Below are 10,329 nucleotides of genomic sequence, written 5' to 3'. Positions count from 1 at the left end.
CGTTGATCCCAAGGAACGGAACTCCGATGTAAGTGTAGGACCTCTTGTACCTGTAAGAGTCCAATATCTCCATGTCCGTTTCCTGGATGTTCACTGGTGAAGCAGAAGTGTGTCTGTTCCTGCTAAAATCCACCAGCAGTTCCTTGGTTTTCACTGCGTTGATCTGGAGGCAGTTCAGCAGCTCCAGTCCACAAACTCCTGGTTGAGTTCTCTGTAGTCCTCCTCATCTCCATCAGTGATGAGGCCGACGATGGTGGAGTCAGAACTTCTGAAGATGGCAGTTTGTGGTGTGATGAGAGAAGTCTGCAGTGTAGAGGGTGAAAAGAAAGAGGGCAAGGACAGTAGACCACAGTGCTTCATAATGATGGGTTTTTTTGCCTTTTCTGTTGTTTCTGACCATGAAAAAGTGGAAAAAAGTTGTGTAGTTGTGGTGTAATATTTGAGCTTCCCTACAAACATAATTTGCAAACTTTTGGAGGGTCTCCTTTGGTATTTTGCCACGCTTTAGAATGTTGCTGTTTATCACAAATCACAAAGCAATTTAATAAAGATCTTTATTATCTGGGTTAAAACTCATTTTAAGTCAGTAAAATATACTTACTTAGTTGCGACTTTTCATCTGTTTTCTCATTCTTATAACTCAGATTTTCTTTTTAAGAGGAATAATGCTAAACAAAAGCTACATCAAGAGCTTTATAATGATGTTTTTTTGCTTTTTAACGCCCTCCTATGATTTTTAGACTCTCATACGTTGCTCCAAAGTGAAGGGAAGCAGCAAACTAGGATTCAGCTTTAGCATTCTCGTGTTGTTTGCTTCACTAATCCACATTTATTCCTCGGTGTATTCAGATAATAACTCAGATTAGGCCTTCTGCAGCTCATTTCGTCGACGGCCAGCGCCACCCTGTAAATCCAAGTGGGTTTTTTTCAGCCGGAGTCAGGGGGCCAGAACAAGTCGGCCGGGGTTTTTTTAGTATTTATTTTCTGTGTTTAATTGGACAAATGAACAGCATTCCAGGCCAGGAGCATAGTGGCATTATTGTTCTGGGAGGATAAACACAGAAGGGCCCTGCGTGGACTATAAAACTCCAGAATAAACAGCCCTCTCAAAGCCCAGTATTGAATGTCTGTTTATGACTTGTAATATGAAGTGCAGAGCTCTAAAATCACTAATTACATCAGCGGTGTGGATTTTTCTGGGGAGGGAGCTCTTAAAGGGGAGTGTGGCTGTTATATGTGTATGTTAGAAGCTAATAGGGCTAATGTGTTTGGTGCCCCGACGGCAGACTCATGCTTCAGTGAATATTTTTTTGCCTCTTTTTTTATTAAAAACACGGATCCGTTTGAGCAGGTTTTAACTCCGTGATCCGTTTTGTGCTGCACATGTGTGACCTCAGCTCAGAGGAAGAAAAAAAGGGTTTCCTCTGCCCTGATCTCTGCAGACTCTGGTTATTAAAACATGTTTCCCTTTTCCGCTGCCGAGCTCCTCGACGACTGTTTCAGCCGGTAGCTGCATTAAAACGCTGATCTGGAGGAGAAAATGCAGTTAAACAGGAACAAATCCAATCATTGTCATTGATTAACATGATAGATTTACAGATTTTTTTTTACCAAGTGCAAGTGTTGGGACACTTTTCAGAAAAGTTTTGCACATACAGTTGTGTTCATAATTTTACATACTCTAGCAGAATTAGTAAAATATGAACTGTTCTTTAATGAAAACATGAACGATCAGAGCAAATATAATTGTGACAATAAATAACTTTGTCTGACCGCTAACCCTAAAAGAAAGAAAAGTTTTTCCATGATCAAACATACTTTCTAAAAATAAACCTTAGCCTTAACACAAAGTCAGCTAGTTACCTAGCACTAAAGACGTAAAGAAAAAATGACTTTTAAAGATCAGTTAAGTTTAAAAGATAAATTTTTGTTTAATTTCAGAAACTTCAAGTCCTTAAATGTGCTTGTATATGATTTTTTGCTGTTGGTAATTATTATAGTAGAGGACTGCTGCATGCAGGGAGTTTTCCTCCTTAAAAAGACACAAACTCTCCTGAAAACATTTCTGTGATGTTTCTTGGGACAGCGTTTGCTAAAATGTGCTATTTTTGCAGTGCATTAGTGCATTTCTATGGTTCTGTGTCTTCCTCAGCATGAATCGTGCATAAAACTAGACTTTACCGACTCATTTTAATAAAGATACCAGCATGCAGCTCCTCCTGTTTCAACATTAAAGTGAGGCAATGAAATAACATAAATTTAATTCACTTAAAGCCAAAGATTAGCAAACAAAGCAAACTTTTTTGATACCATTTGCTGTAAAAAAAAAAAAAAAAACAAACAGAAGAACAAAGCAGGCAGCAGCTACTTTTCATCGGTTCTCTTGCTGTTTTTACCCATATCTGTTGGAATAATGATTAATAAAAGTTAAATAAACACAGATTTAATGTTGGATTGATTATATCACTACAATTAGATTAGATTTTACAGAACCAATCCAGACTTTATTGTTTTAAAAAAGAAATGCTTTTTGTGAAATTTTGTATTTGGTCATGAAGCAACATTAACTACATAGGATGTGAGTTACGCCTAAAAAAACATGATTTGTGAGATTTTAAAGGATCTCATTTGCCATTTTCTGTATGTTTGTCATCATGGATCAGGTCGAAAATTAGGATTTTGTTGATGCATGATCACAAATTCACTTTATAAACTTGATAAAAAAAGTAGCCACTGTAAGCTACCAAGGCTGTTTCAAATCCATTTTAATAAAGCGCCATGCTGCTACCTTTATCTTTATTATCTGGGCTAAAACTTACTTTAACTCAGTAAATTAACTTACTTGGCGGCTTGCAGTGGCGACTTTTCATCTGTTTTTTCATTCTTATAACTCATATATTCTTATTAAGAGAAATAATGCTAAACAAAAGCTAAATCTAGAGCTTTATAATGATGTTTTTGTCGTTTCTGACCATGAAAAAGTGAAAAAAGTGATAGAATTTCTTACAGGACCAATCCAAACATGTGGCACAAGATATAAGCTTGAGTGGAAACATGATTTGTAACATTTTGGAGGGTCTATTTTGCTATTCTGGTCATTTTTCTGCACTTTCACCAACATGGATCATGTGGAAAATTTGCATTTTGTTGATGAATGATCACAAATTTGCTTAAAAAAACTGCAGAATACATATTTAAAATCTCAAAGTTCACTTAAACTGACAACATGCACTTTTCTTGGTACCAACTGACATAAAACAAAACCAAAGAACAAACTTAAACCTCCACAGTGGTGACTTTTCATCTGTTTTTTCATCCTTATTTTTCATATTTTCCTATTAAGATAATTAATTGTAAAGAAAACCTACATCAAGTGCTTTATAATGATGTTTTAGTCGTTTCTGACCATGAAAAAGTGAAAGAAGTTGTAGATTTTCTTACAGGCCCAACCAAATGTGTGGCATCTGCTTTAATAAAGGCCTTTATCTTTGTTATCTGGGTCAAAACTCACTTTAACTCAGTAAATAAACTTACTTGGTGGCTTACAGTGGCAATTTTTCACCTGTTTTCTCATTCTTATAACTCATATATTCTTATTAAGAGAAGTAATGCTGATAAAAGCTACATCAAGGTTGCATCTGCCATTCCTGACCATGAAAAAGTGAAACAAGAAAGAATTCATCTGCGAGAAAAAGAGCGATCGCACAAACAAACATCAAGGAACGAAGCGTACAAAGTCTGAGGACAGCTGTGGAACGGAAAAAAAAACTGAGGGAAGACTTGGAGAAAGGAAACATTCATAACTGGCAGCTCTGCAGTTCAGCTCTGCAGTTCAGCTCTGCAGTTCAGCTGGGTTCAGCGGTTCTGCTGGCCGCCTCTTCATGCACCATCACCTCATCAGTCAGCGCTGCCTGCAGCCTCCACCCTGCTGAGGCTGAAGCTGCATCCATCACCTCATATCTCAGAGCAGGTACCGACCCATTCATGAGTGTTGGACACAGATTTAACACGTCGCTGGATGACTGCTGGCCTGGCGGGCTGATGGATGGCCTGTCTGTCGGCTCGGCTTGTTCTGCCGTCCCACTGAGGTCATCGAGGAAGCCGAACGCGCTGCTGGGAAATGTTCCTGGATGTTACAAGCTAAGCTAATTGGCTAGTCGGCTAATTGGATTAAAAGTGAAAACATGAAGATGAAATCATGTTTGGAATTGTTGGTGTTTTCTCAACTATTTCAAGGCAGAGCTGGAGATTTAATTTGCAAAATTACAAGGAAATTTCAGTTACCACTAGTTTGGTGACAGATGTACTTAAAGAGTCCATGTTTACATCATTTCATCACATGAAACCATGTGGTCTGCATAATAATAATAACTGAACCAAACCCATTTTTAAATTTGTTTTATGCAAGAATTTGTAATGTACTGCAACAAAAATAACTTTGTAGTAATATAAATATCCAGAGTTACATTAATAAGAAAAATTGGGCAACGATTTTAGATTTTAAGAGTTGTCTTCAAGGATGACAATGTGGATATTCTAGATTTTTCTTAATGTGAACAAATCTCAGAAAAGAAGAATAACATGATGTTAAATAAACTCAAATTAGCAGGAATGTTTACCTGACAGTACCAAAGAATTCAAGCAAGCTAGTTAGCTAGTGCTACAGCAAGCTAATACAGTGTTATGTTGCTAATATAGTGTTATGTTCTTGGCCCAATATAAAGTCAGCTACCTAGCTAATGCTATAACAGGCTAATATAGCATCACATTATTAGTTTGACATAAAGTCAGCTAGTTAGCTAGCGCTGAAGCAAGTTAATATAGCATTATGTTATTATTTTTTACTTAAAATCAGCTAGTTAGCTAGTGTGACTATAAGCTAATGTAGCATAATGTTATTATCTTAACAAAAAATCAGTTAGGTAATTAATGCTACAGCAAGCTAACATAGCATAATGTTGTTAGCTTAACACAAAGTCACAAAGCTAATGTAGTTTTACATTGCTAACTTAACATAAGGTCAGCTGCTTAGCTACAGCAAGCTAATTGTTATGTTATTGGATTAAAATGAAGTTGCTACCTAGCTAGTGCTACAGAATGCTAATATAGCATAACGTTATTAATTTTACATAAAGTCAGCTAGTTAGCTGGTGTGACAGTCAGCTATTATAGCATAATGGTATTAACGTAAAGTCAGTTAGCTAATTAAAGCAAGCTAAAGTTGCATAATGCTGTTAGCTTCACACAAAATCAGCTAGTTAGCTAGTGTTACTGCAAGCTAATATAGCATAACATTATTAGTTTGACATGAAGTCAGCTAGTTAATTAACGCAACAGCAAGCAAATATAGCGTAGAGTAATGAGTGTAACATAAAGTCAGCTAGTAAGCCATTGCTACAGTAAGCTAATATAGCATAACATTATTAGCTTAGCATGAAGTCAGCTTGTAAGCTTATGCTACAGCAAGGTAATATAGCATTATGTTATTGGCTATAAAAAAATAATACTTAAAAGTATATACAAAATATACCTATTTTTAAAGAAAATAGACAGTATTTTAAAAATTTAAGTTTATGATTGTATTCTAAAATGACTAAAAATATGTCAGAAATGATGTGAATTGTGTCAAAAATTACACAGATTAGTCCAAAATGCTCAAAACTTTGTCCAAAATGACTCAAAATTCATCATAAAAGAATCTGTTCAACATTGTTATTTCCATCTAGAGGAATTTGGACAATCTGGACTAACACTTATGTATATTTTTGTTTTATTTATTTTTCTACTGATATTTCTTAAATGTTTGCATTATTCTCTTTACTGCTGCACCAATGCAAATTTCCCCACTGTGGGATGAATTAAGGCTAATTGTATCGTATGAAAATGTGCAAAATGATTCAAAATTAATGCTTAAAACGTAGTCCAGAATGATTCTAAATTTGCTAGCAAGCTGCAATATAATTTCATTTTAACATAATTCATTTAGCAGTGTAATTCCAGCTAGGATAACATCACCTGACTCGTGTATTTATTCCAAATGGACCACGCTGGATGTCTGTTTTACTGTGCATTTTCCATTATAACAGCTTAAAGGATCATATTTAACTGTATGGATATAGAATGGACACGTAGAGTATCTGCCAGTGCCACACATTTCTGTTGTTACAGGACTCTGTGTAAACTGCCGGGTGGATGAGCGTCGCTGCAGTAAGATGAATCCTGTGGCTGCCTGCAGCTTTTATCTCAGCTATGGGTCAAACACATTTATAGCTCGGATCACATTCACCGGCACCAAACCCAGAGTAGCAGTCCACGGTATCCTGCTCTACATAATGTCATGCCCACCATACGATGACAGACTGTAGCAGCGCAGACCACATCCAGTAACACAATCTGCTGTCCATCACGCTGTAATGTAAATACACGCTGTAAAACAACACATCAGCACATTCTACAGCCACTGCTTCCAAGAAACCACAATCAGTCTGTTTTTACATATTGCACTTGTTTGTTGTATGAAAAAAGTAGATAAAAACAGGCGAAAACACCAACATTAAGTGTTATAATAATAATTATGTGCAGTAAAAAACAAATCATTATCATCAGATTAAACATCCCCGGTGATCGCTAACATTATTTTTATGTCATGAATTTAAATTTTACATATCAGTGACAGGAAAGATTTTATTGAAAAATTATGATAAATTGGGGAAAGAAGCACACCTTAAGAATAAAGTGTTGCTTTTTTGAAATTCAGCATAATATATAAACAAGACTGACACCTAAATTAGTAATTTAGAGTTTAATTAAATCATACCAGACTACATTACAGCTTTGTAATTATACTACTAAATATCAAGTAACTTTAAACAATACAGACATGCTACTTGTGCAAAAAAAACTGTTCTCAAGTTTTGATGTTGCTCTAAGTGCAACATGTAAAACACTTATATTTTACATAGTTCTCTTTAAACAGTTTAATTATTGTCAATTAATTTTCAATTGAGGACCTGAGGAAAAAAGTTCTAACTTTATTATCATGAATATGTAAATTCATGACATTAATTTTAGTCAAATTAGCAGGGATGACTCACTGACAGTAGCAAATAATTCAAGCATGTTAGCTAGCTAGCGCTACAGAAAGCTAATATAGCACAGCGTTATTAATGTAATCAGCTGATTCTTAAGCAAGCTAATATAGCATAGTGTTATTAGCTTAAGATAAAGTCAGCTAGTAAGCTAATTCTACAGCAAGCTAATAAAGCATTACATTATTAGCTTAACACAAAGTCAACTAGTTAGCTAGTTCTTAAGCAAACTAATATAGCATAATGGCATTAGCACAACATAAAGTCAATTAGTTAGCCGGTGTTACGCAAGCTAATGTAGCACAGTGTTTTTGGCTTAAGATCAACTCAGCTAGTAAGTTAGTTCTAGAGCAAGCTAGCATAGCACAAAGTTATTATTGTAACATAAAGTAAGCTAGTTAGCTAGTGCTACAGCAAGCTAATATGGCATAAAGTTTAAACTTAAGTGTGCTAGTTAGCCTTACAGGCAGATAATGATGCTGTTAACAATAGTAAAAAAAAAAAAACAATATTCTTGTTGTAAGACAGGAAAGTTTGTATGAGTATATTCTGTTAAAAAACCTAACAGAGGCCCTGACTTTTAACTGCAACATGTACACTACCGTTCAAAAGTTCACAGTCACACAGACAATTTCACGTTTTCCATGAAAACTCACACTTTTATTTATGTGCTAATGTAATTGCACAAGGATTTTCTGATCATTAATTAGCCTTTCAAGACCATTAGCTAACACAATGTAGCATTAGAACACAGGAGTGATGGTTGCTGGAAATGTTCCTCTGTACCCCTATGGAGATATTCCATTAAAAATCATTTACCACATTAACAATGTCTAGACTGTTTTTCTGATTATCTTCAATGTAAAAAGTGTTTTTCTGTTCAAAAATAAGAACATTTCTAAGTGATCCCAAACGTTTGAACAGTAGTGTATATTAGAAAACACATATTTTAGATAGTACTCTTTAATTTGTTTGCCAAATAATTTAGTTTTCCTCATAAAGGTCCCGCATTTTGCCTCTTTTTTAGCACATTAATCAAATATGTCCTGCAAGTGGGCCTTTTTGTATTTCTTTTGTCTCAAAATACAGCAAATATGGTTTATTTTTGTCAATTATAGGATCATTTGTTTCAGTTGGACAACTATTGCTTATATTAGGTGTTACATAGCACACAGTTATATAGCTAATTCTTATTTAGTTGTATAGCTGAGAGGCTAGCTAACACTTGACAGCTTTTACTTTACACCTCAAAGTTTATAATAACCACAAAGAATTTTCACCATATGGGACTTTTAATTAACTAACTTAAGGAGTAGCAGCCAGAACTGAATATTAAAATAAGAACAGTGCCTGAAATAAGTCAGATTTCAGCACCAGAGCTGTTAAAATGAAGTCCTGTGTAGACGTCAGTGTGGAGATGACGGAGTATCTGACTACTGGTTTCTTCTTCACTCTCCAGCGTCATTATGAGCTGAAATCTGCAGCAGGTGGCAGGAGGCCTGAGAACAAGCAGCAGGACGTGAACCCAGATACCAAACAGGGAAAATAAACTGGTTTAAGGAAAGACAAGACTGCCATCTAGTGAACAGACGGAGCTCTACCGGTGCTCTATAAACATTATTAAACACTGTTAGCTTCCATAAAACCCAACAACTGTTCATGTGCAGGAACGTCATGTTATCACTGGTCTTTTCTCTCAATAACGGTTTAATTGCAATAACAGAAATGATGGGAACATTATCCATCATGCCATAGCTGCACATATCCATGATTAGAATGAAAATTATGGGATTCAACTCGAATGAGCAGCTATAAAAGATTTTGGATGGAGGTGTTGTCCACCGTCGTTAAAACACATTATGTTGGAATTTAACCCTCCTGTTGTCCTCATTTACGGACACCAAAAAATATAGTTTCCTTGTCTGAAAAAATCCAAAAATTCTGCAAAAAAAAAAGATCCCAAAATTTGAGATTTGCAAAACCTTCAGGAAGAAAATTCCAATAATTCCTTAAAAGTTTCCCTTAAAGGTTGTATTTTTTTTTTAAATCCCCCAAATTTGGCAAGAAAATCCTTGTAAATATTTTCAAAAAATTTGTAAAAATCTTCAAAAGAAATCCTAAAAATATCTAAAGTGATTACATATATATCAGTGAAACTTCCCATTCACATAAAAATCAACCAAATTATTTTTTTTTTATTTACAGGAATTAATCATGTTTTTTGAGTTACTTCATATCAAACAGTCTTTAAGATAGTTCAACTTTTAAGCAACTTTTTATGAATCCAGATTTTTTTTCTGAAGCTTTAAGTTATCTGATGTTTAATTCAAATATTATAAAGCCCTCAATTGTTAATTAATTGGCAATTATTTAATAGTTTTACGAGAAATCAAAATGTTATCGAACATACACGTTGCAGTTAAAGTCAAACCTGCAGTCTACATCAACACAAAGAGCTTAAAGCTAAAAAATAAACTATCAACTTGTTTGCACGTAAACTGGTGTAAAAAATGTTATTAAAAAGTACTCAAATGGACAATAAAGTCAGGATTAGTGCATTTACTCTGTATGAGATTCTGTTACTGAGCAAAACACTCTTTAAAAATAGTTTTTGGGTTTCAGTTTCAGCAGGAAGCTTCATTTTGTGTCATTACTTCACTGTAGGTTTGCATTTTTGCACAAAGCTTCATTTAAACTTTGCATTTTTTCCCCATTTTAATCAGAGATGATTACTGTAAACCACGGCTGGGTGTTAATACGATGTCAGCGCTGTTGGTTTGCAGCAGCGCCGCCTGGGATTTTCCTGAAGAATTTTTAATTTAGGTAGGTGTGACATTTACAGCAGGCAGACAGAATCCAGGCCTATAAAGTAGAACATTTTTTCTCTTTTCTGTTTTTTTACAGCCCTCTGTATGCAGAGTTAATTTGTTTTTTCAGATTAAAACAGTGAGCGAGAGGTGTTTTAAAAGGTTCGTTTCATTATTCCAAACGCGCCCCACGGTCAGGAAATAAACACGCTGGTGGAAAATGAAGTGTGTGATGTGGCTGTGAAGCTTCTCTAAAGGCCACAGGATTAAAAGTTGACATATGAGAGCTTTTCTCCCCTCCTATGACTTATATTTACCACATCTAGCAGGCTCCAGGATAATAAATCCAGGCGAAGTTACTGCAGCTATAAAGTGGAGCCACATCTCCCTGAGTTGAGTTTTTTTCCAGCAGTTTGCAGGAGGTAGAACCCAGG

The sequence above is a fragment of the Amphiprion ocellaris genome, chromosome 11, assembly GCF_022539595.1.
Source record: "Amphiprion ocellaris isolate individual 3 ecotype Okinawa chromosome 11, ASM2253959v1, whole genome shotgun sequence".
Lineage (NCBI taxonomy): Eukaryota > Metazoa > Chordata > Actinopteri > Pomacentridae > Amphiprion > Amphiprion ocellaris.
This window is presented reverse-complemented; position numbering follows the sequence as displayed.